Consider the following 27,080-nt stretch of genomic DNA (forward strand, 5'->3'; position numbering starts at 1 on the left):
TTTATAGCTTGTCTCTTTTTCTGTTTATTATGGTTTTCTCTGTCTCTCATTATGGAAGTGGTTCCATACACATAAAAAATGATAGTGTTTCCTTAGCAACATATAAACATATGTTATCTCAACATATAAACGAGTGGAAAATCATATTGTTTTGCAGCCCGGGATGACTGGGCATCACAGTGCTGACATAGGAAAGGGAAGCAGTAGGCAGACCACTTCCTGGAGAGAGATCTCAGCACAGAGCATCCTGTTGTGTTGTCACAAAAGCTGAACTTGAAAGTACTTAACCTCAAAAATTCAAAGTAATATAATTTACAGAAAACACGAAAAGCTATTTAAAGTCAGCAAAATCTAGTTGGTGGGAAACGTTAGAGGAAATCTTTTTTTTTTTTCTTAAAGATTCCATTTATGTATGTGAACATGCATGTGTGTGGGTGTGTTACACCTCGGCACATGTGTCAAGGTCAGAGGACAACTTGTTCTCTCCTTCTGCACAGCAGGTCCTGGGACTTGAACTCAGATGGTCAGCCTGGCCGGACAGGAGGCAGGTACCCTTACCTGCTGAGCCATCTCACTTACCACAGCCCAAGTGCTTTAACAAAAATACTGCAAAGAAGAAGAGAAAAAGGCATGATCTCTGATTAAAAAGATAAAATCCTGGTGCGGGATAGAGGACGTAGTGGTTGGGAGTGTTGGCTGGCTGTTTTGGAGGACTTGGGCTCTATTCCCAGCCCACACTCAGGCTGTTTCTAACTTCATCTCCAGGGCTTCAATTCATGCCCTCTTCTGGCCTCTTCCAGCATTGCGTGCAGGTGATACACAACCCTACAGGCAAACAAAACACACAGAAAAAAGAAAGACAAAAGACAAAGCTTAGCATGGTGGTTTGTGACACTAATTTGGGAGAATGAGGCAGGAGGAGTGCAGGTTTTAAGCCTGCTTGGGCTATTGAGTGGGTTCAAGGCTATCCTGAGCAAATAGTGAAACCACATTTCAAAACTAAAAAAGAAAAAAGGGGGCCGTTATATCATCGTTGTGGAACTAAATGAACTGGGTGCAATAGGTGAACTAATTTTGAGAAGTATTGCACAAAACTTTATATTGTTGAGATCAGTGGAAATATGAACACTGAGTATTTCGTGGCAATATATTACTACTTTTATACAGTGCAACGATGTTTAGATTTTAAAGGCGCTCTTCTTAGAAAGATGGAAACAAGATCATACTGTGCAGCCCAGGCTGGCTTCACACTTGTGAGGCCTTATGGAGTACTTAGTGCTTGCACAGGAACTGCACTCGGCTTAGATTTCCTATCTATTTAATACTGTGTTCTGCTTACACGTATTCTGCAGGCCAGAAGAGGGCGACAGATCTCATTGGAGAAGGTTATGAGCCACACGTGGTTGCTGGGAATCGAACTCGGGACCTCTAGAAGAGCAGCATGTGCTCTTAGCCTCTGGTTTAGTTCTCTTTGTGATGAGGAGCATGGCACAGGAGCAACATCTGAGAGCTACATCCTGATCAGCAGGAAGGGATGAAGAGAAACGCTGCGTCTGGCGTGGGCTTGTGAAACCTCAAAGCCCACCAGTGATACACTTCTTCCAACAAAGCTACTCCTCCTAATGCTTCGAATTCACTCCCTGCCGACTAGACATTCAGATATATGAGCCTATGGGGGACATTCTTATTTAAACCACCATGAGGGGAGAGGGTAGATGGGTACAAAGAAGATATATAAACTGATAATCACCAGAGCTCTATGATGTGTCCACCTAACCCATGAATAAAATTTCTGAAATTCTCCCTAGTGACGAGTGCTTCAAAACTGCTAGCAGACACTCAACATGCTTTTGTTTAACTTTTCATTAAGCTAAAGTGAAGAGGACTGGCAACATTTCCATGGCCGAAGTTATGAAACTGTTATAACTCCTGTTCACTGCCCATGGCCATCTAGTCATATATCACTCTGGAAACCCTTACAGGGTTGAACATGTGTCTATCCTACCATCCACTCATTGTTCTTGTCTGTTGTGCTGGGCGGTGAACTGACTGCACATGTATTTGACCAGGTAGTTACAACGCCAGTCCTGTTCCTAAGCAGATTTCAACAAGAATGTCTGCGGCCTCACGGGCCCTGGAGTCCTGTTTCCAGCTAGAATTTCCCTCATATCCAACCCCACCCATGACACGGAGATACAATCCTTGTCAGAGCCAGTGCTATTTTTACCTTAATATTAGTTTATTATTGTTATAATTACGGGTATGTATAATATTTGTATGTGTGAGTGCAAATACGTATAACAAAGCTCAAAGGACAACATTTGGAAGTCAGTTCTCTCCCTCCATTGTGGATCCAGGGTGTTAAACTTGGGTGTTGAACTCAGGCCTTTAGGTTTGTGTGGAAAGCATTTTTACCCACCATCCCATCTTCTTTGCCCAAGGCAAAGTTTAAGGGCCATCTTAGTAATCATTTGCTCTGGATGACTTTCAAGCCCTGTATCATATGCCCACTTCAAATGAGTGTCTCTCCTCTGTGATCTCGTGATACTCTAGACATATCTTCTTCTATTGCTTCTTCATAATGTTATGAAATGATCTGAAGTAGCTCCGTTCCCCTACTGGACAATGAGATTTCTGAGCATGGAATTGAGTCTTACTCATTTTGACATCCTGGCTGCAACCAAATAATCAACAAATTCATTTGTATTTTTATTTTTTCCCATTTTTCTTCCTCATCACTGATCTCAGAGGACCAGGCAGGATAACTTATAATATGTAGCTAAAAGATAAATATGGGAAACAGTCCCATTTGAAGGCTGATTTCCATTCAAGTTAATTATCAGAGTCTAAAATTCTCAGACTTGGGAAAACAATTACAGGTAATCTAATCTAACTACCCACATGACAGCCAGAGACCTTTCAATATTTCCCTGAGTTGAGAAGCTGTGGAAACATACACACTAATAATAGTGATGGAAACAGGGACTCTTTAAGTGTCTGGAGAACCCGTCATTTCTACTTTCTTCTTCTTCAGGATGCTGTGAGAATAATGCAGCAGGGTCATTTGAATCAGATCACACGTGTTTACATACAGATGCCCATATAACCAACCACATGCTGTAAGTTTAAATTTGCAAGTTGCTCAGATGATGAACGGCAAGCAATTACCTAAAATGTTAAGTGTAAGTTGGGGACCCAGACAGTACCCAGAGAGAAGATTATTTGTAATTTGAAGTTAAAACCATCTGTCAAAGAAGGGGCTCAGAGAATTAAAAAAAAAAAAAAAGGTAAATTCCATAGATGAAGGCAGAGGCCAGGAACCCACTCCACAAGTGGCTGCCAGCTAGAAGCAGCAGGCTGGGTGCCACCTTGCTCATGAACAGAAAAACACACCATGCGCCTGAGTCCACCTGAGTCCCTTGTGCTGCCCGGCAGCAGCTTCAAGTACCATATTGGTCTCAGAGTCTTGGGAGCTCCTGGGGTCAAATCTATCCATTACAAAATCAAGTGTTGCTGTGGTAAAAGTGGAAAACTTACTTTGTCCAGAGGCAAATCTGAGGCATCATTGTAAAGCCATTTTGGTTGCTTTTCCCAGAGTTGAGTTGAAACTTGACATTCTGGTTTTGTGTGTGTGTGTGTGTGTGTGTGTGTTTGTTTGTTTGTTTTTGTTTTTTATTCTAGCTTTAGCCCTGGGCCACATAGAACAGGTTTTAATCACCTGTCCATTTGTTCTTTGACTGTTCCAAGGCAGTCTCATTGTGTGGTCACAAATCACAAACTTGTGAATGCCATATGCTTCATATAACATTGGCCCATGGTACTGCTCAAAAATGGAAACCTCGGGAGGGCTGGGTTTACAGGTATGTGCTACCAGGTATAGGTCTGCAAAAAATTTGAAATGACACAAACACCACTTTCAAAGGAGTATCAAAAGTGTGTGTACTTAAGTATTCTTGGTTCACAATGAAGCAACTGAGCAAACAGAACAAGAATTCATGCTACAGTATACTTAATGAACTGCCAATAGAGAAAGTTGGCTGAAATAAAGCCGTAATATTATCTTACAAGAACTTGGGGACTTTGCAGGGCAGGGGCCTGGAGAGGTGAATCAGAGGTTAAGAGCACTTGCTGTTCTTGTAGATGACTGGATTCAGTTCTTATCATCCATGTCTGGCAGCTTACAATTACTTACAATTCTAGTTCCAGGGATCTGATATCGTCTTCTGGCCTCTGCAGGCACCCATCACACACGTGCATACACACGTAAGGAAATACCATGTCAAAAAATGAATGCTAACGGAAGGGCTCCATAACCATCCATACATGGTTGGTTCATTGGTGTTCCTGTTGGCCTTCCTGATCGGGTGGGAAGGTGTCTAGGAAACCCACCCCTGATTGGGTGGGAAGGTATCTCAGCTCTGAGATGGGGCAGCGTCCTGAGGAAAGGGTATCCTGAGACACAGGAGCCCAGGAACCACACGGCTCTGAGAGGAGGACTCCTCAACAGAGATGTTGCAGCTCCCAAGAGAGGGTTACCCCAGCCCCTGATGAGCTGAGGAGTTTAGGAGACTGAGCTCTGCTCCTTCTTCGATTCTTCTCTTCTGGGCTTCTTGGCTTCTTCTGATGGAGAGATGGCTTAGAGGTTAAGAGTACTGGCTGCACTTCCAGAGGTCCTGAGTTCAATTCCTAGCAACCACATGGTGGCTCATAACCGTTTATAGTGAGATCTGGTACCTTCTTCTGGCCTGCAGGTGTTCATGCAAAGAGAACATTGTATACATTAAAAAAAAAAAAAAAGTCACACCAGGCAGTAAATCTCCTTAAAAGAGATGTATTGGAGGGATGAATCCAGGAGAAGAGGGAAAATTCCCGGAGTGGCTGCCTCTGCTACCAGATGAAGACAGCAGAAAGCTGGGCAAACACAGCCTTTATATAATCGATTTTTAGGGGGTGGAGCTTTCCAGGGCAGGGATTTCCAGAGTGAGGATTGGTGGGATTTCAAGTCCTGAGCTTGGGGGAAGTTTAGGGATTGGTGAGTTTTTGTTCAGTCTTTTTAGCTGAAATTAGCATAAATCTAGGAGGGGACCCACTGATGGGCTGGAGATGACCGTTTAACAGTTAGAGGCTGAAACTGCCAGTTAGACAGTTAGAGAGGTGGTGGGGAGGGGCCTATTAACTCATGCCCTAGGGGGTTTACACAGACTGGAACTCTAAACAAAACAACTTTCCTTAACTAAACTATGAACTTAGTGTACTAAAGGGTCAGATTTCTAGTTCTGGTCCTTGGCTGGCAGCGTCAGACTATGTAAAGCTTGTTACCTTGGAGGAACGGCTAGTTTATACTTTGTTGCCACAAAGACAGTGTCTGGAGCTCACACACTAGCTCCAGTTGAACACGCCTCCCTCCACAGTTCTCTGACAGCAGCAGCCATAACCAAGGCCTCAGGTTCTGCGGTTTTCTCTGTGGCTTCAGCTTAAGGTTATTGTGTAATTCAAATGCTGATCTCTGTACCCCATATCTGGTTGCAATCCTTGTTCTGAGGATCTCCTGTCTTAATGTTGTATAAACACTGCTTCCCAATTGTCTGCTCCCTGATAATGCCCAAGTACCATATTGGTCTCAGAGTCTTGGGAGCTCCTGGGGTCAAATCTATCCATTACAAAATCAAGTGTTGCTGTGGTAAAAGTGGAAAACTTACTTTGTCCAGAGGCAAATCTGAGGCATCATTGTAAAGCCATTTTGGTTGCTTTTCCCAGAGTTGAGTTGAAACTTGACATTCTGGTTTTGTGTGGGTTTTTTTGTTTGTTTGTTTGTTTTTGTTTTTTATTCTAATCTCTGAGCAATCAATAGGGCTGGACTTCCTGCCAGCCAGGGCAAGCAGAGATAGAAAAAGAAGTAGGGGATTTGGCCATGGGACAGGTCCAAGAGCCATCAGGAGGAGGAGCTGGAATAGGGAAAGCTACAAAGTGCAAGTATTCTGGGATGTACACTGGGAGGAAGCCAAATTTAGAGGGTTAATAACAGAGTAATAACTGCTCAGTTCTTGTGCTCTGAAGCTTATTATTAAACAAATATAAAAGAGCCTCAATTATTTGTGTGATATCCAGGTTAAGAGAGAAACTGAGAAACACAGTTATACAAAATTAACTTTAATATTTTGGCATAGCAAGTGGGGCTGAACTTACATGGAAAGTAAAACTACAAAGCAGTTTCTTAGTTCTGCTCATTAAGAGAGCAACTGCAGTTTCTAAGGCAGGAGCTCACAGCTTCCTGAGACCTCCAGGTGGCTGCAGAAAACCAAAAAAACTGATACAAACCCCAGAGAGGTAAAGCAGATGCAGTTCTTTTAGCCCTTGCTAAGGAAAAAAAAAAAGTGGCTCTTTAACACAAGCAAGCTTCTCAAAGCCAGATTTCCTTGCCAAGGCAGGAAGCTAAATCCCATTGAGAAGGGGCTCTTGCAGGCCAGAGGAGCACACACTTGTGGACCTAATAACTTCCCTGAGTGGGGGAGGAGTCAGCACCCAGTGAAAGAGGCTGAAGAAAAGCTTCTCCTGGGAAGCAGGAGCCAGAGGCAGATGGAGAAGCCTCAAGCATCTTAACTGGTGAGGCCTAGAAGGGAAGTAAAGTCTTTAGGGAGAGGTTTTGAGATTGAAAATGGAGAAAGATAGAGTGACACAGTGCTTCTGGATTCCATTTGAGTTTGTTTCTCTTAGCATATAAGTAATTTTTTTTTCAGTGAAAGTTAGTTTTATATATCTTCTATGGGACAGATCAGAATAAGACTGACTTGGAGAAAGAAGAGACTGAGAAATTAGATGATAAATTAAAGGCCACAGAACAGAGGTTGGAGGAATCTGAATCAAAATAGAGAAATCCAGTCTGTAACTTACAATAACACTAAAAGGGGTAGTTCCAGATGAGCAAAATCCACAAAGACTTGAAGAAATTGCAGAACAGCAGCCCATTGAGATGCTGGATTAAAAGGCTTCAGCTATAGATCACTGTGGTCAGACAACATTGTTATGCATGTTTTCAAGGTTTAATTGCTGGATGAAGGTGTATATGCTAAAGTAGAAATGCAGATCCTATTTGGTGTTGCCTTGTTCCAACGTCATACAATGGTGTGTGTGCTCCATTGGAGAGCTGACGTATATATGCCAGGCTGTAAGTTCATATTTAGAATTCCAATGAGCTTTCACCTTAAATTCTGGAGAGCATGATTCTAAGGTTAAACATTTGTTAGAGACAGTGACTGTCTTGGAGATGTCTTTGCAACTTGGGGCTGAGGGTGCTTCAGCATGTATATGCATTGGAACACAGTTTTTCAGACATTATGACATGGCATGAAACAGGTATAATTTATAATCTATAGGTCAAACAATTGTAAAAAGATCTAACAAAAATTTTAAAGAGATGATCGTAAAACAGAAGGGGTATATAATATCTCCCCAAATAGATTAAATAATGATTTACTGATTTAAAATTTTTTAAATGGGCAAGTAGCACACCTGCTAAGATACACTGGATTTTAGGAAGGACTGCTGAAGTAAATCAGCCTTTTTATATTAAAGGTGTGAGAAAATAGAAGACAGGAAATGCGTTGCCTTGGGAAGAAAATATGCCCTTGTCTCAACGGGAAACAGAAAGCTGTGTATTCCATCCAAATTGTTGGATATCAGATTTGACAGGGGGAAAAATATTCCCACATTCCACACTTGGGACCAAAACAAAAAACATGTTCACATGACACAACTGAGTTTCCAAAGAAACCAGAAGCCTCCACTTCAACACCGAGCCGTTTCCTCGGCTTCTCTTCAAGTTTTACTCTGATCTCTAAGCATTCACTTGACGTTTTCTTGCTTCCCGAACTTGCTCCTGTCCCACACTCATCTGGCAGCATGGGGACTGTTTTTTTGTTTTGTTTTGTTTTCTGCTGGTACTGAGGACTAAACAAACCCAAGGTCCCAGACATACCAAGCATATGTTTTTCCATGTAGACACCCCTACATACACCATTGGAGAAAATTTTATTTTGAAACCCTCAGGCCTGAGTGCTACCCACAAGGATTCTGATGTAATTGGGATATAGCCTGTTTGTGTCTGAGATTGCTGATCCCAGTGTGCAACTAGAAAAACTGTTTTATTCCCTCTCTGTGGAGGAGGAAGCTGTCTTCCAGAGAGCTCAAGTGTCATGCCTATGCTTGTTGGGTAGACCTAAACAGTGGGCTCAGGCTTCCTCATTCCCACCTCAGGTATGTTCAGTGGAGCTACTATTTGTCATTGCTTCAAGTGGCTATTTTCTTCCAGGGACAAAGGGTCTATTGGCACTATGAAGGCTCCTCAGTTTCTTAGATAAAATATTTAATGTTGTCATTTTGTGTCTAAAATATCACCAAAGAATATTTTTGTGTCTATGTGAAAATAGAACCATGTTCCTGTTTGCCATGTGTAAAGAGAATAAATTTTATCTTTTATGATACGTCTTTTTGCCTTTTGAACTTAATGAGAGTAATTTAATTTTGAATGAAAACAAAGTGCTATTTCTAAACTCTTGATAATTGATTAAACTGGCCATCATATGTCAAGAATACTTACTAGTAACTCAGGATACCGTGTTTAAAATAGTTTGTTGCTGTGGCCATGTAGGTGAGGAAGACCATTTGCCGTATATTGTCCAAATATTTCTCCAAATCTCCAAAATTTGGGCTGAGCCCCCTTAACCCATACCATTCTCCAGGCGTTCGGGTATTGACAGGTTGACTGACTTACGGAAAGTCGAAGGAGCAGGGCTGTCTATTGAAGCACGACAGGCTATCCGCAAACCAGAAAGCACTTTATGATATCTCACGGGGCAAGCTGGGCTTACTTGTTGCTTCCACAGTCCGGGTGACATCACGTGAGGCTTCTTAGGGCTGTCAGAGGCTGGGATGCTGTGGGGACTTTCATACAGCATCCCCCATGTCTGGCTAGTGTTGGGGGAGAGATGGATTGCAGGGCCCTGTTAAGATTGTCCACCAAAGCCACAGTGGCGGTGCACACCTTTAATCAGCACTCTGAGAGGCAGAGGCAGGCAGATCTCTGAGTTTGAGGCCAGCCTGGTCTATGGAGTGAGTTCTAGGACAGCCAGGGATACATAGACCCTGTCTCAAAAATCAAAAAGAAAAAAAAGAGGAAAAAAGGCAAGACTGTCCATATGGTCTCGCTTGCATGCTGTTCTCAGGATATTAACGTTTCTTTTTGTTTGTTTTTTAAAAATATGTGGTATGGCATGCCAATTTCTTCTTGCATTTCTTTTATTGTGTGACAAAACATATTTGACATAAAATTTACCATTTTGGCTACTTTTAGGTTTCAGTTCAGTGGCATTAGTGACACTGACATCTGTTTCAAAAATATAGAAATTTCGAACCTGTTACCTTTCTATTGCTGTGAAGAGACACCATGACCAAAGCAGTTTATAAAGACATCATTTAACTGGGAGCTGGCTTACAGTTTCACAAGGTGAGCTCATGAGCCTCTGAGAGGACCTGTGTGCACCACATGCCCGCAGGAGCCCACGGGAGTCGGAGAGGCACCAGAGCCCAAGAAACTGGAGTTATAGATGGTCAGGAACTGCCCACCCGTGTGCTGAGAATTATGTCCTCTGGGAGAGCAGCAAGTCCTCTTCACTGCTGAGCCATCTCTTCAGCTGCCCCGACTGTTAAGTATACTCTTAAGAAGGGCGGATCGCTTGAAAGAGAAAAGAGAAGCTACCTCAGTGAGCAAGGGGTAACTTCAGAGTAGACAACGACAGAGAAAATGGGTGGTGATGATTATCTCTCATGGGTTTCTTACCTAAAATTATCTATTTGATACATTTAATGTTTTATAAACACTCAAAAGTACTTATCAAAATACATAAGCCACTAAAAAAAAAAAAAACACTCTCTCCTCCTGTCTTTCAGATAACAAAACAAAAAGCAAACTGTGTTAAGCCTGTGATACAAGCCAGTAGGCAGCAAAATACTGTGTTAATTTTGGAAGCCTTCCATATGTCATCACAACACAAAAGAATGTGCGCTAATGGCTCTCTGATCGCAGCCTGAGTTGGCTGAGCACTGGATGTCACAGTACCTTGCTGGTTTAATTATGCATTTCCTTGTTTCCTTTGGTTTCTGTCTGTCAAAACAAAAACATTTTTTATGCTGATGAATATAAATATAAAAATTAATGATGAAATAATTTCATATGTTGGAAATATTTTGTTTTTATTTTAAGTTTTGCAATGCCAGGAACCAGGGCCTTGCCCATACAAGGCAAATTCTCTGACACTGAGCTATACTGACAGTGAAATATTTTTAAAAATCCAAGCAAAGCAAACAAATGTGCTTTTAAAATTATCAGCAGGGCCATGGTGGTGCATGCCTTTGATCCTAGCACTTAGGAGGTAGAGGCAGGCAGAGGACAAAGAGAACAAACATCCTTAGAAATCCGACAGACAGAGACCAGCTTTCTTCACAGGTACTGTTGTTTCCATGTTCAACACAGTGAAAAGTATTTAACAGTTTGAGGACAATGATAATGTTATTAATTTGCAGTGGCAAATATTTCTACATACACTGAACTTTTAGCTCTCAGTCATCCGCATTAAGATACCAGAACATAGCAAAATGACTTTACTATTGAAAATAAATCAAACATAACTGTCCTCTTCTATGATTCAGAAGTTCGCCCTCCCCCCTCTGACTCTCTCTCCTTTCTTTTTTGTCTTTCTGTCTTTCTTCCTTCCTTTCTTTTTTCTGTTTTTAGAAACAGGGTCTTACTCTGTGCCCTGTAACCCAAGGCTAAACTCTAACTCTCTGTGAAACCTGGCTCTTGCCTTAGCCTCCCAAATGCTGGGAGTATAGGCCCGAGCCACCAGAGGCCTATAATCTGAAGGGCTGTCTGTAGGAACATAAATTACCATTGTTTATGGTTATAAAGAATTCTGGTTATTGCCAAACTGTTTGGGGGCTGGGAAGAGAGGACCCATGAAATCTCAACCCTACTCAAAGAAGCGTAGGTAGCTGAGGAAAGTTGGGAACAGGAGAGGTGGGCCTTCCCCAGGGAAGAGCACGCCAATCAATGTGTGCCAAATGGTCAGCCCTGAAAACATGCATACAAGTGACATTATACGGACTGAGCAGGCTATATTTAGGAATATGTATGTATATGCAAATATGCATGAAATAATAATTAGTCAAAAAGATGCACTGACTTTGGAGGAGAGCAGAAAGGAGTAGATGGAAGGGCTTGGAGGGAGAAAAGGGAAGGGAGGGATGGTGTAATTATATTGGGATCTCAAAAATAAAAAGAATTCTGTTAACTTGGTTCTTGTTAGATAGGAGCTTATGGTATTTGCCTCAGTTCTACTTTGGATTTCACATATTTACAGTAACTTCAGTGAAATTATTCAGAGCCTCTCTTGTTTTAATTAAAATAAAGGAACACTTCACAAATTTGTAGGTCATCTTCGCACAAGGACCATGCTAAATCTTGTCTGTATTGTTCCAGTGTTGGTATACTTGCTGCCTAAGTGAACCCCAGATCTGCTCCTAGCGGTCTGGCTCGTGTGCTCTTTTGCTAGTTATCCAGATTTTTCAGTATCCAGACGTGGAGGTGCACACATTTGATTCCCGTACTGGAGAGGCAGAGGCAGGCAAATATCTTCGTCTTAGAGGCCAGCCTAGTCTGCCTAGTGAGCTCCAGGCTAGTCAAGGCTACGTAAGAAAACCCCTGTTGTGGATGTAAACATGTTTTTGTTTGAATCCTGGGTGTGGGATGTGGGACTGATTCAGATTGCCCATAGCAGCAGGCCATTTGCTTTGTGCAGGCTCTGAGAGGGGCTCTTTTCCAGCTGAAATTAGCTGAATTCTGAAGACTTTGAGGGGTGTTAAGATGATAGCCCAGAGGAAGAAGGGGTGCTGGCTTGGAGGACTACGGCTGCAGTTGCTGGTTTGCTGGTGACCTGGACTTCTGGATTTCCTGACTACGGATATTGCTGTTGCCCCCAAAAGAATCCTACGACTTACCCAGCAGGAAGAAGTAAAGAGGGCTGCATCCCCTTTCCCTTCCAACCTTCTTTTTCCCCTACCTGGGGTTGGGGTTTGGGAGGGAGGTATAAGCATTGAGGAACCCCCAAATAAAGGAGCATTTGAAAAACTAGCACTTCTATCCCTCTCTTCTTCCATAAGAGTTCCTGCCCTCTGCCCAAAGTTTGGCTGTGAGTCTCTGCATCTCTTTCCATCCCCTGTCAGGTGGAGTCTTTCAGAGGACATCTATGGTAGGCTCCCATCGTGTTCCCTCTCTTCTACCACTTCCAGTGTCTATCCTGTTTGCCTTTCTGAATGAAAATTAAACATCCTCCATAGGGTCCTACTTGTTTAGCTTCTTTAGGTCTGTAGATTTTAGTATGTTTATCTTATATTGTATGGCTGATATCCACTTTTAAGTGAGTATATACCATGCATGTCTTTCTGATTCTGGTTGAGGACAGGAGCTCCACAGGAAGACCAACACAGTCAGAAAGTCTGGGCCCAGGGGCCCCTGCAGAGATTGATGCTCCAACCAAGGATCATGCCTAGAGAAGAACTAGACCCCCTGCTGAGATGTAGCCCATAGGCAGCTCAGTCTCCATGTGGATGGCCAAGCAAGGGGAGCATGTGCCGTCTCTGACATGAACTTGGTTGCCTGCTCTTGGTTGCCTTGTCAGGCCACAGAAGAAGAGGATCCAGGCAGTCCTGATGAGACTTGCTAGGCTAGGGTCAGAGAGTAGAGGAGGACTCCCCCTTTTCAGTAAACTAGGGGTAAGGGATGGGGAGGAGAGGAACGGAGGGTGGGGCCAGGAGGGGACTGCAGCTGGGAGACAAAATGAATAAATTGTAAAATATAATAACAACAACTAGAGCCTACAAGGCCTGCTTAAAAAAATGCAGTAACCTATACCCTATTTATTTTACTTCTGATTTAATGTTTTATTATTAACTAATATAGCATTAAATAGAATACCTAATGCTACCTATATTAACTCAGAAGTAAAATTTCTCTGTCCAATATACATATAATGTATAATACACACACACATATATATATACATGTTTGTTTGTTTCTGTTTTTCTAATGTGTCTGTCTGACTTGGTGTCAAATAAATCAAGGTGGAATTACATGAGGGTCTGGGCATGGTTATGCACGCCTATAATTTTAGCACTCGGAGGGAGAGGCAGGTGAATTTCTGTGAGTTCAAGGCCAGCCTGGTCTACAAAGTTAGTCCAGGACAGCCAAGGCTACACAGAGAAATCCCATCTAGAAAAACAAAACAAAAGAAAACAAAAGAAAAAAAAAGATAACAAGAAAGAAAGAAATAACATGAGGGGAAAATAGCCTTTTGAATTTTTCAAATTTTAAAAATACACACACACACATATGTGTCATTTTCTCTGTGGTCATTTTGAAGGAAATGACAGTTTCTCATTGGAATAAGTCGAAATCAGGGAAGTGTGTGGCTGCAGGGGCATTTATTCTATTCTTCTAGCTGTCCTAATAAATCTACATGTATTCATATTTATTTTAGTCCTAGGAAGATGCAGGACATGTAAATTTTGTTGATTTTTAACTCAGAATAGTTCAAAACAAAATGTAGAGTCAATAATCTGGATTCTCCTTGGGATGGTGAGAACAAGACTGGATTTAAGAACCTGAGTTTTGTATCAGAAGCTGAGATTTAGAAACTGGAGGCATCTCATCAACTATTTGAATTGGCTTCCAGGCAGCCTGAGTTAGGGCGAGATCTGCAGCTCTCACTTAGCTACACAGTCTTAATTTATCAGTGACTTAATAAAAGGAATACTGCATACACTCACGACACGACCTTGCAAGCTGACTTACTTCCTCCAGAGCTTTGCTTGTTTCTGAATGAGTGGTCGACTACACAGCCTCACACGCCCACATTTTTATTGAGTGCTCAGCCGGTGCAAAACATTTTGCACAAGTTACTGCCACCCAATCCGCGTGAAACCTTTGTGACGTAAGCATTGTTGTTTCCATGTGACCAACAGGAAAGCAGGCTGAGAATCACACCTGCTCAAAAAGCTGTTTACGTAAACTCAGTCGTGGGGTTAAGCCAGGTGTGGCTGGCTCTAAACTAGAGCTCTTTCTAGCATACTGTTGTCTAGACAGTAAACCCATAATAAATTCTATTTCTTAAAAAAAAAAAAAAACAGAGGAAAGGATTTTGAGTGGTTTTACCTTAAGAAATGATGGTTTGAGGCGATAGCTGTGTTCCTTTGGATTTATAAACTACATACCGGAGACAAGGATTGAATCATCACATGGCAGCACATATACTAAAATTGAATCATCACGTGGTGCTCCTTGGATGTTTATAGTTTGTGTGATTTTTATGTGTTAGTTTAGAAAAAATAAAAAAATAAAAAATAGTCACGTTGAGGTACCAAGGCTGTGTGGAAGAATATTTTAAAGTGGAAAATAGAAAGGACAGAGACACCTAAAGGTCACATGTTGTGGCCCAGAGTACTGCTCTCTGGATCCTGGGAAGTGCTTACAGTATGGGCTTGGGGTGTGCTAATGAGTTGCTCATTAACAACTCAAGAACAGTGGCTTTACTGTGTACGTTGTCTTTGTGCATCTACTTATTTGTGATTATTTGAAAATGATTTTAAACTAGAATTGCTTGAGTCTGGAAAACCTGTACTAACCTTTTCTACGAGAGAAAACAAACAACTAAGGAGTGGAAGGAGCAAGGACTCTCCTGAGCTGTTGAAACACGGAGACACCATCTCATATCACATCTCTTATTTTTGGCATCATTTATACGTATGGTGCTTGTAAAGCAGCTAAGCAAAGTTCTGTCCCATGGTGCTAATTAATAGTGATTTGAAACAATCCAAGTAGGAAGAAATTTAGTATTGCTTTCACATGAAAGCCATTCAGGAGCGAATGCAATGTGATGGACGGATAAGTGTTAGCAAGTGGAGGAGGTTGTTTCAACAGTGTGTAATTGTTACTTGGAAAGGCTTATATCTACCCCACAATTAACAATGACATGTATGGGGAAGGAGGGCATGATGAGTCTTTCTGGAGAAGCAGGAAGCTTCTGAGGACAGTGGTGTCCATTCTTCTCACTGAAGAAAGACAGTGAAATGACCTAGTTTCTGGGGTCTCATTTGCTCACTGAACGTGTAGACATAAGTCTTATAGTAAGACATCAGAGGCAACTTTTGTCTCTTTTTTCCCCAGAGAGAGAAATAAAATAATTTCTTTTCGTTGTCAACTTCTCTAAGACCTTCAGTAGTTCCCATTCTGTGCTGAAATCTACTTCGTTCCCTTTAGATAATCATGAGATACAACTAAGCCTCAGAGGAGCACAGAGAAGATTCACGGGCTCCGTAGGTGGGAGTTTGATTTACTTTCTAGACACTGAGTGAAGTAAAGTCTGAAAAAGCACAGGATATTCTTGAGACTTCACAGTTCTCTGCCCACACCTGACCAAAGAGCTTGCTCCATTTCCTGAAGCTGGACGGCAATTAGGCCCATAAAACTGAAGTTCATTAATGAAAACTAATTGAAAATTAATTCACCATGACTCCAGGGAAGGGCTTGCATTTAAAACATTGTGTTGTTAGCTAGCGAGTATCTAATCATCAGAGCATGGCAAAATACTTCAGAGTGACACGAAGGTTAATGAGGTGTCGAAGCGTCAGAACAACAAAGGCTTGCAAAGTTAAAATAGCCACCCTGCTTAAAATGTCGCCCTGTCCCTCCCTTCTGCCCTCCCTCCCTGCTTCTTCCTCCGCCTTTTTATCTCATTCTCACCTGACAGAGCAGATGCCTCGCCATTATCCCTTCAGTAAATCTTCCCCACAGAAGAAATTTTGTGACAATTCTCTCAATTAAGTAAGAATTCTGCAAATCTATCCACTTTCTAAACTCTTAAGAATCTTATTTTATGTTGTAAAGTGTGTTCTTATAGCAATTATAGCAAATTCAAACTTACACAAGAGAGAATAAGTGTAATGAAATCCTCTCCCCTGATTCCAACCGTCATTTACCAGAGACTTATGTTTGGATGTTTTCCCCTCAATATTCAAAGGCAAACAATGCTGAGACTTTTGTTTTTTGCAAGTTAAATATTACATCACAAACATACTGACTTTTCTTCTTCCTGTTCTTCTTCTCCTTCTCCTCCTCCCATCTTCTTCTTTGTCTTCTTTTTGTTTTTTTGAGACAGGGTTTCTCTCTGTAGCCTTGGCTGTCCTGGACTCACTTCATAGACCAGGCTGGCCTCAAACTCACAGAGATCCACCTGCCTCTGCCTCCCAGAGTGCTGGGATTACAGGTGTGGGCCACCTTGACTTTTCTTCTTTTTGTTTTTATTAACTTGAAAATATTTACTGAGGGGGTAGGAGATGGAGAACAACAACAACAACAAAAATATTACTGAGCTTGAGATTTAGCTCAGTTGGTAGGGCATTTGCCTAGCATGTGAAAGGTCTTGGGTTCGAGCCCTCCCACCAGGAAACAAACAGTTTTAAGGTGCACAGGTGTGAAGGCAAGTGTGGCGGACGCTGGTACCTTCAAAGTGTTCTGACCTTTCTTCTAAGAGTTTTTCTGAGCAGCCTTGGAAGTCTCTCATCTGCAAGTTTCTGATATTTTGTTTGTGTGTGTGTGTGTGTGTGTGTAATGTTTTTCCTCATTAAAATTTTGTTGTCTTTTAGTCACTTTGAGTGGGGTTGTTCTCCGCGAAAACAACCTTTCTTATTTTGTGCTTCATGGTAATTCAGTTAGGTTTGGCATAAAAATGTTGGTAAACTGGTGAGTGAAAGATCTAAGGAATGACTCCCCTCTCTCTGTGTTTATTATCATTAGAATTAGAAAGTGTCGGAGAAGGTTCATCTTACACTAAAATATGTCATGGATGAAAGAAAATGCAGTGGCCAGTGTGGCCGTGGAGCAGAGAGTGTGGTGTGATGAATACATCCTCTTCAGATCACAAAAGAAAGATGTATTGGGTAGGGTTTCCATTGCTGTGATAAAATACCATGACCAAAAGCAACTTGGAGGGGAAAGGGTTTATTTCAGACATGTTCTGATCACAGTACCCCATGAGGAGGAGTCAGAGCAGGAGCTGAAGCAGAGGCCAAGCAGAAATGCTGCTTACTGGCTTACTCAGCCTGACTTCGTTTTTTTCTTTTCTTTCTTTTTTTGTTTCTGTGTAGCCTTGGCTGTCCTGGAACTCCCTCTGTAGACCAGGCTGGACGTAAACCCATAAAGATCCACCTGCCTCTGGCTCTTGGGTGCTGGGATTAAAGGTTTGCACTGCCTTTATTTATTTATTTTTTTTTTTCTTTTTGATTTTCGAGTTACGGTTTCTCTGTGTTGCCATGACTTGTCCTGAAACTCCCTCTGTAGACCAGGCTGGCCACAGCCTGCTTTCTTACACAGTTACATCCAGGAGTACCTGTCCAGGGATGGCACCACCCACAATGCACTGGTTCTCCCCATCTATCATTAATCAAAAAGATAGCTTGCCCACCAGCTAAGCTTTTAGAACCGTTTCTGAACCAAGGTTCCCTCTTCCGAAGAGACTCTAGCTAGCTTCTGTCCAGCTGACATAACACTGGTCAGCAGCACAGAAAAGTGGTTTATTTTGTGCAGGGTCCAGAGCAGCAAGCCGGGCAGCAACTATGGACTGCTTGTCTTGTTGTTTTTGAAAGTGAGAGTGAAGGAAGCAATGTTAACTTTGAATTATTTAGTTTTCTATTTGGTTGTTACCTCAGTCAAGTCGTGTTTCCTTTATCATCAGATCTCAGCGCATTTAATTTCTCGAGAATTCCAACAAGTATTCCAGTTTCGGTCTCAATCCAAAGAGAGGGGAAGCATACTACCTTTGGTAGATCCTTTAGAAAAAAAATATAAACTTAAAAAAGTTGCACTGTAATTTTTTAAAAATTCTCTGGATGTCTTCAGAAAGTTATGTATTTTTTAGTTTTACAATGCTGTAGTTGGAACCCACAATGCAAAGTGCTTGGACTATAACCTCATGGTAGAGCAAGGATGATTTTGTTTGTTTTTAAACAGGGTCTCCATGTATAGCCCTGGCTGGTGTAGAACTCCCTCTGTAGACCAAACTGGCCTCAAACTCACAGAGGCCCACATGTCTCTGCCTCCAGAGTATTGGACTTAAACCAGGCTGCTCAAGCAAGGCTGTCTTCAGGCTTCATCTTGCTTTACATACTCATATGTATGTGATTTTGATTCCCCGCTTCTTGAAAGTTATTTTAGAATACCTTTCTTCTGTATCTTTAAATTTTTCCCATTTTGAGAACATCATTTAAGACATTTAAGACATCATTCTGAGTTTTTCATCCAGTCCATTAGGCAAATGTGTTACTAACAGCATTTCAGATCTCTTGTAATGTTTTGAAACAGGACTTCTTAAAAACAAGACACACAAATGAAACAAGAAAGTGTGGCATAGTACAGAAACATCTGACGCTACATCTGACATTGTCTATGGGGAGGAGACCAGCATTGGCCCCTAATTTCGACCTTTTTATTTTTCTTCCTTCCTTTTTGTTTCCTTCTTTCCTTCTTTCCTTCTTTCCTTCTTTCCTTCTTTCCTTCTTTCCTTCTTTCCTTCTTTCCTTCTTTCCTTCTTTCCTTCCTTCCTTCCTTCCTTCCTTCCTTCCTTCCTTCCTTCCTTCCTTCCTCTCTTCCTCTCTTCCTCTCTTCTCTCTCTCTTTCTCTCTTTTTTTCCATTTTATTTTTTATGTGTTTAGGTATTTTGCTTGCATGCCTGCCTGTGTGAGTGTTGGATCCAGAACTGGAATTACAGACAGAGCTGCCATGTAGGTGCTGGGAATTGAACCTGCGTCTTCTGGAAGAGCAGCTGCTCTTAACTGCTGAGCCATTTCTCCAGTCCTGACTTTCCTTTTTAGAATTTTAGCTGCTAAGAAAAATTCTATGTACTACAAGTTTTAGAAGACTTGCTATAATACAAACATTCACGATCTTACTAGACCTAGCTACACAGAAGAACTAGAAACCCAGAAAAGATCTGGATTATTTCGATGGTGAGTTTGTCTGTTAACCTTGGTCAGATAGCTCCCTCCCTTGACTGCATTTCTTCTACATTTACAACTCAAGGGAATATTATGTTGCCTATTTCGTGTGACATATTTGCCCTCATCTGCAATGTACAAGAATGCTGCTCTTAGGACAAAGCACAGAGGAATGTTAGCAAGAGTGCAGGACGGGAAGGGAAGGAGATGGTTGAACCTCAGACCCATTGTGAGGCCAAGGCTGATTACAAATAGCAACCCAGACAGGTCTGCTATGCTTTACAGGAAGGCAAGGATAAACATGGCGAGCGTGGGATCTGAGAGCTTTGCCAAATGAAAACGTGTGTAAATACTCCCTAAGTTTCCCCATGAATCTTCCTAAACCTGGTATTCATTGTCTATACATTAAAGTCCTTGCTGGATGTCAAAACAGGGAATTTTAAAAACAGGAGCCAGGTATTTCAAGGACAGTGTCAAAGAAAATATGTCCATATTCCTTTGTTACCAACAGCTAGCTGATTAAATGCCTGTCCTTTTGCTTGGATAACCGACATGGAACTCACTGCTGAGACTAGCTCTTGGAAACACTGGTGAGAAAATAGAAGAGAAAGAAAGAGAGGGACAGAGACAGAAAGACAGAGACACTTTTTAATTTTAGTTTGAGCATTTCAAAGCTGGTATTTGCAAACTCAGAATAAAGCGGGGAGGAGACTTTTCATTAATCCACAATTTTGGAAACAGTTACTCCTAGCTCACAACTGCATACAAATACAAAAATCCTAATGGGACTATTTTTTTTACTAAGCCTGTAACAGTTTACATTCACCTAATGGCCTGGGGTTATGAGCAAACTACTCAATTAGAGAATTTAGGCTGCTTGCCCACATATTTTAGAGCAAATTATCCTTTCGCAAATGCAGAACCCCCTATATAAAAAGCCTAACCAGTATTTCCTGTAAAAAAAAATACTATTCCCCAAATTCCCACCTTGAACCTACTAAGAGTTTGTCTTTCTGCTAGGGCAACGATTTTATGGAAATATTTGTTTTTATATCACATACCTCACTGTTGGTCTTCCTACTGGTTTGTGTTTTGACCTTTACGTAGCTACGAAATTGTAATCAAAACACTTCAAAATGAGGAATTTCTTTCTAAGTCTTTTTCCAAAGTTGAGGATTTTAGATTAGAAAGTATTGAATCCAGCCAATTCTTTGATAACAGATCTTCTGCCTGGGGGGTTAAATGAATTTCATGGTTATCCTTAACACTTACCATTTCTTCTTAGACCTCTTTCATTTAAAAGGGGGTCGGTGCTTCCAATCTATAAACACCCATTAAAAGTTGTCCACCCTTTTATACTTGGCTGCTGGTCTTAATTGTCTGCAGATGGGAGGGTCTCTGCATTTTATTTCAAAGGTAGAGATTTGCAAAATGTAAACGGGCCTATTAAAAGTTCTACATCAAACCTCTCACCATCCATTAAAAGGATCCATGTGTAAATGGGAAGGGAACTCAATGGGAAAGTGTCTTTTGCTATCAAGCATTTGTAGCTATATCAAGAAAAAAATATGTCACTACCAATGAGCCACTCATGTGCTCAGCACAGTGCTTTGTCAAGAGAGTGAGCTTAAAGATTTTGGCAAAAGTGGAAAGAAAGAAAGAAAGAAGAGCTGTTATGCACCTTATCCATTTACACTGCCTTTAAGACGAATGGAAGCATTTGTTAAACTTTACACAACAAAATAAAAATTCCATATATTTAATCCTGTGGAGTATTGAACAGAGAATCTTAAAACATGACTATTTTCAGTTCACCCACTGAACTATTTGTTGCTATCCTGTTAAAATTCCTTCCCAAAAAACTGAATGATTCTCAGTTCTGCCCACGGCTGAGAGCTGAACCCAAGCTCGCTGCTCTTGCAACCGTGGTGTTCTGGCTTATCTTGCCTGAGGGATTGACAGTTCGTCTCAGATCCTACAGTTTCATTTACCCCCCTTTCCCTCGCTTCCCCCTTAGCCTTGCTTCCCATTAGCCCACCCTGATGGCTGACCACTTCTAATCCATAAACTAAGCACATGTGAAGCACAAAAAAATGTGTGTCTTTTATCTCTGCAAAATCAAACCCATTGCAGATGTGATTTAATTTTATTTTCCTGGATCTAAAATGAAATAGTCTGAATAGTACAGAACAATACTAGAATCTTTGTCATTAAAAACTAGCCCTGAACAATCACCTTATAGTCAAGACTATAGTGAAATTGCTATAGACTTTGTTCATTTTGGCTATGAGCCTCACAATCTATACCCAGCAGGTAAATAGAAGTTTGAGTATATAATAAGTACATTGCCTTCATCCTTTCTCTAAGCACAACGAACCATTTAGTTTTAGATAACCAGTAGTTCCCCCAATCTCAGTTTCAACAGAAAGGGTGCAGTGACACTGTTTAAAAGATGTTCTAGTTTTTGAGGTTGCTATTTATTTACTTATTCATTTATTACATTTGTCTGTGGCAAAAGAGGAAACAGATTTTGGGTGCCTCAATAGGAAAACAAAAGAGTTGAGGCTACTTTCCTCCAGCTTTCAAAAACACATTGATAAACTTTAACAACATTTTACTTTCAAAAACCATTTCAATATTTGTTATCTTTTTCAGGGTAAGATCTCTGATACTTTTACATGTGGCTCTTATTATGTGAACGGTTGTCTAAACTCACTATTGAACATAATTGTATGAATTACGAACTGTGACTTTATTTCTTTTATAATCTTTGTAGTTCTTGCCATTACTTTTACATGTCTATGTCTGGCATTGTGTAGCTTTGAAACTGTGCCAAAAATATTTATTGTCGTATATCTGGCATTCTCATACTGTGTGGTTGGGTTTGCTCTCCAAGCTGGGCAAAGCTTATTAGCAAATCCAGTTCTTGGCATTTGTGTAATTCTAGTATGTCCCTGAACTATATAGCCTTTCACATTGCCTGAAACAAATATAAAGTTAAAATTCAATGCTTGATTATCTTCTCTTCTCTTTAACCTAATAAGGTAGGAAAAAAGAAACAGAAATAAACAAAAACACGGAAACCCACTCCCGGAAATAAAAGTATAGCTTTAACCGAAAACTGGAGCACTCTGGAATATTCCCACGGCTGACGGGATAAGATTTCCCTGTACGAAAATCCCAGAAACATGAAGCAGGCATCGGTGCCTGGTGGTGCTGGTATTTTGTAGTCGCATGAGCTGATAATGGAAATAAAAAGCAAAACATCTATGAGCTATTTTTTTCCTGAGTCTCCTTGCAGCTTGATTGCTTTATAGAAGTATTATGAAGTGTTCCGATCCTGTGCTTGGGGCTGTGTCTTAGACTCCTTCACATGGCTGTTTGTTATATTCAGACACAGCATCACCTTCTTCCTGTGGTTCCTTCTCAGTATACTTTTGTGTACATAAATACAGTAACTTATTAGCACTATTAAGGTGTTTTAAAGGTGTACTTAAGCTGATTGAGCTCTTTACAAATTATTTTTAGATTATTTTATGTGCATGAATGTTTTGCCTGCATCTGGTACCTGTGATGGTCAGAAGAAATCATGGGGCAGGGGTGGGGGGTGCTATACCTAGAATTAAGGATGAAAGTGCTGAATTTGCCTGTGACTCCAAAATATCTGGCACCTTCTTCTGGCCTCCACGGGCATTCAAACTCACACGTACATATGTACACACAGACATACCCACATACACACAATTAAAAGTAAAATAAAATTTTATAAAAGAGAGGCTGGAGAGATGGCTCAGCAGTTAAGAGTGCTTGCTGCTCTTGCACAGGACCCAAGTTTGGTTCCTAGGACCCACGTGGCAGCTCAGAGCCACCTGTAACTGCATCACCACTGCATGTAACTCCATTTCTAGAGGATTTGCTGCCTACTTCCGGCCAATGCAGTCATCAGGTAGCAGGCATACACATGGTGCAGATAGATACATGGAGTCAAAGCACTCATACACATTAAAAAAAAAAAAAAAGCGGAAGTCCTTCTGAGATCATAGGTACCCAGGGGTAAAGTGCTTGCTCTGTATGTCCAAGATTCCAGATTTAATTCTTAGCATTGCAAAGAACAAGAACGCTCTTCTGGGGAAAGCCAGCTAGGGAATTAGTGTGGGGCTTTTGGGGGTACCGCTTGGGGTTTAATAATAAGGATGTGAAGACATCTGTATAGTTTAAGGCTGCTGGCCTTCTGGCTGGGGCAGTCTCTCAGCCAGCTGCTAACTTAAGCTCACATCCCTGCCATTGGGTCCTAGTCACTTGGTTCTCTCTCTTTACCTCTTTGTTCCATTCATGTCCATGCTTCTGTCTCCGGCCTCTGTCCTTCTGCCTCAGCGCCAGCCGGCCAGCCTTGCCAGCTCTTTATTTAACAAAAGCAACATTCTGTTCTCACACAAAAAAGCTATTAACATGTTGGGAGAGGTTCCACAGTTTATTCACTGTGGACCAATCAGCAGCAGCACTATGCCCAGTCCATATCTCAGTGTTGCCTTTTGGCCAGATGGAGGGCACCGTGTCTTTCATGACCTCCTCCTGGGCAGCTTGCCTTTCACTCTTCTTGAGCAAGTGTGGAAGTGACAGACATTTAAACATAGAAAGCAGGCAACGGGCCATAGAAAGGACAATACAAGTATCCTGCCATCACTTGGTGCTGCACACCGCAGTTAATAATTGAAAATGCGGGCGTACACCGACAGAGCCACTTGATAAAATCTGTGTGGGTGTAGGTCATCCACAGGGAATGTGGAAAGCAAGACAGGGAGACAGAAAAGTAGGATAAATAACAGGCTGATTGCATCAGAGAAGTGGCTTCGGCCTCCCTCTTGACGTCCTTTTCTGGAATGGAAGTCAGGCCCAGCATTTTCCTGATTAGAGAGAAGGGACTGGTCTTTCATGGGCCTAGAAGTGATGTGAAATGGGGGAAAGTAAATTCTGCTCATCTTCTAGGGTTGACAGAACGGGATACAGTGTCCCAAGGACGTCTTCATAAAAAAGTTTGGTGTGTGCTGTTAGGAGCAGGGGCGGGCCAGGAGGTAAAAGTCACGAAAGAGAAAAGTTAGTAAGTGCCACTTCTGAACCTAGGTAGCCTCGCAGGAATTGTGTTTCAACATCTTGATGCCTGGAATTCAGGGCGACTCTGCTGCGTAATGGGACGGCAGGCGGAGCACCATGGAGGGCAGTGCGAAGGAGTACGCTCTGAGGGATTACATGCCAGGAGACAGATCTGGTATACAGGAAACGGGGAAGGGATCTGGGGAAAGGTAGAGTGGGCCATGAGGGCAGAGAGGGAAGGGGGTCACCCCCTCCCCCCCCCACACACACAGAGAGAGAGAGAGAGAGAGAGAAAGAGAGGGGGAGAGGGCGAACAGAGAGATGACGGGAGGGGGGCAGCGAGGGAGAACAGAGAGACAACACAGAGAGCTGGGGTGGGGGGCAGGTGATGACATAAGATGTTGCCAGGACCCTGAAGGCAGGCTTGTGGGACCGCCTGAGAGCCAACAGACTCAAGAAACAGTAACAATGACCTTAAGAGTGCTGATACAAAGTGCGAGTGGCAGTGGGGTCCCTGGATGACGCCGTGGAGCAGAGTTTCTTGATGTGGAACATTCACGGTGGGAAAGGAGATCAGGGAAATTGGCCATTTTCAAGCCACCGCATCGTGTCTGCGTCTTTACACAGCAACCCCGCACTTGCCCAAGTCAATACAAGATGTTCTATTTTTAATTTTATTTATTTATTTATTTATTTTTCCAGAGCTGAGGACAGAACCCAGGGCTTTGCACTTGCTAAGCCAGTGCTCTACCACTGAGCTAAATCCCCAACCCCAAGATGTTTTATTTTTAACAAAAACTTTTATGTATTGTAGAACCCTCCTTCCAGGTTTTTTGTTGTTGTTTTTACTTTCTTCTACTAGAGCATATGCTATACGAGAGCAGAAGATTTGCCTTGTTTTCACTGGAATAGCTGGACGTGCAGGGCTGAGGCTGTAGCTCAGTGGTGGAGCCCCTACTCAAATCTGTAAAGGAAGTTTTGGTTTCTTTGTACGTTGTGTAAATATGCCTTTGTTTTAACCCCAAATGTGGGATTTCAGTTGAGCTATCGTTTGTCCACATCTGTTAATAGTCTTGTGTGGGGCGTGGCTCTTGCCAGCTGGTCACGACCTTCCACGTACAGCACGGAGGGGGGCGTGGTCCAGGACTCTGAGGGTGTAAGTATGAGGTCGAGATAGAGAAGGGGAGGTGCAGATGATGGTGTTGGGTGTAGCAGTTTGGAGAGACCGGAGACGGTGTGGCGGTTTGAGGCAGACAGACAGAAACACTTCGGGGCACGGTGACATGGAGGCATCTGCTAGCTGCATGTGCAGTTGATGGAGATCGGTACAGAGCCCTAAAAGAACCCCTGGGCTCTGACGTGGGAGTTTCTGGTTTCTTTGAAGACTCAGCTTTGTCATGCGATGTTCTCCCGCAAGCTGGTCAATGATGTTTTGCTGAGGTTGGCCTGTGAGAGGGCGCGTCATGTTTTGCTGTGAGCTCTCTCATGTGAAGGGAATGACTTTGGCCAGCTGAGAACATCCGTGGGTGAACTCTGAGGAGAGGAGATATATAGAGGCCCACACACAGTGAGACATCACTTTTTGCATCGACGTTGCTGCACTGATCTTTGTGCTTTGACACTTGACTTTGCAGAGAGAAATGTTCAGAGAACTTCTCAGGGAAACCCAACTGAGTCTTGAGGCTTTCCCAGATTTGTCGAGCTGATTCGTGTTGCCGTTTGGTGTTGGCCTTTGTACTGGACTGCTGGTATCCTGATGACTGAGTTTGGTAAATCCCTTAAAGCCCCACCGACCCTAATCAGCAGGAAGTTGATAAAAGAGGTCTAGAGCCCTTTCACTACTAATCTCCTATCTAAGGTGGGGGGAAAGGGTTCGGGAAGAGAGGTAAAGGTGTTTAAGAACCCTAAATAAAGTAGGTTTGGTGAAAAATCTAAGCCTATAGGCATCTGGGTCCCCTTTCCTCACTAACCTTTTCTCTCTCCTACTTAAGGTTGGGGGGTTGGTGAAAAGGAGGTAGAGGCCTAAACTCCCCTAAATAAAGGAGAATTTTTAAAAAGACCACTACAGATGGCTTTCCACTACACAATGCACTGGGGTCTACCTCCAAACACCACAGAAAACCAAAACCATAAAATGTCTGGTTCTCCGCTGCTCTGTAGTAGTGGACATAAAATATATCACAATGAAAGAACTTAGTGCAAAGCCAGTTGCCAGTGATACTTAACAAATGAAAAGGTTCAATGAGAAATTACCTAGATGATAAGATGAAGTGGTAACATATTAAAAATGGAAAGAAGAAAAATTACATATTGTAGGGGAAAAAAAACCCAACAAGGTGGCAGGGCCCCTTGGGAACTGCCTTGGTGTATTGGGAAGGTGGCTCTGAAGGGTTCGCTGATCAGTTGTTTCCAATGTCTTCAGAGGAAAAATCAGCAGGAAAGAACTTAAACTGACACGCCAGTGATAGTGATTAAACGTTAGAAAAGGCTCCAGGGCAATGTTGTAGAATCTCTGTCTCAGGCGACTTTTAAGGACAAACCATCTGTCTTAGACATTGTAGGGAGAGGTCCATATCAAGTGATGGCTTGAGTTAGCTTCTTTTAGGTTTTCGATACCTGTGTCACTATATAGGAAAGGAAGGGGCTGCTAAGCACAGAGTTCACTGCATTGACCAGGCTGACGATGGAGAGAGTTATGTCTTAGGTTTGAGCTGGAGAATAGGGAAATGAAAGATTAGCTAATCAAGTAACGGTATTTGTAACAATGCATCCTGCATCTAGACCCTCTAAGATACTAAGTGATTTCTACAAAATAAAAATGAACTGCAGATATCCTAAATCTTTTGATACATTTCAAGGGCTATGCTTTATTCGGTAAGATTACATTTAAT

At 42.0% G+C, this 27,080-nt stretch overlaps 1 non-coding gene across 1 annotated transcript; it reads right to left on the bottom strand.

The window, feature by feature from the left end:
- Window positions 1-11,455: 11,455 nt before the first annotated feature.
- Window positions 11,456-11,559, bottom strand: LOC132656201 (U6 spliceosomal RNA). Its single transcript, XR_009594123.1, has one exon. It is a non-coding gene; the product is annotated as a U6 spliceosomal RNA (small nuclear RNA).
- Between the last annotated feature and the right edge of the window lie 15,521 nt (window positions 11,560-27,080).

This window comes from Meriones unguiculatus, chromosome 8 (genome assembly GCF_030254825.1).
Source record: "Meriones unguiculatus strain TT.TT164.6M chromosome 8, Bangor_MerUng_6.1, whole genome shotgun sequence".
Taxonomy (NCBI): Eukaryota; Metazoa; Chordata; class Mammalia; order Rodentia; family Muridae; genus Meriones; species Meriones unguiculatus.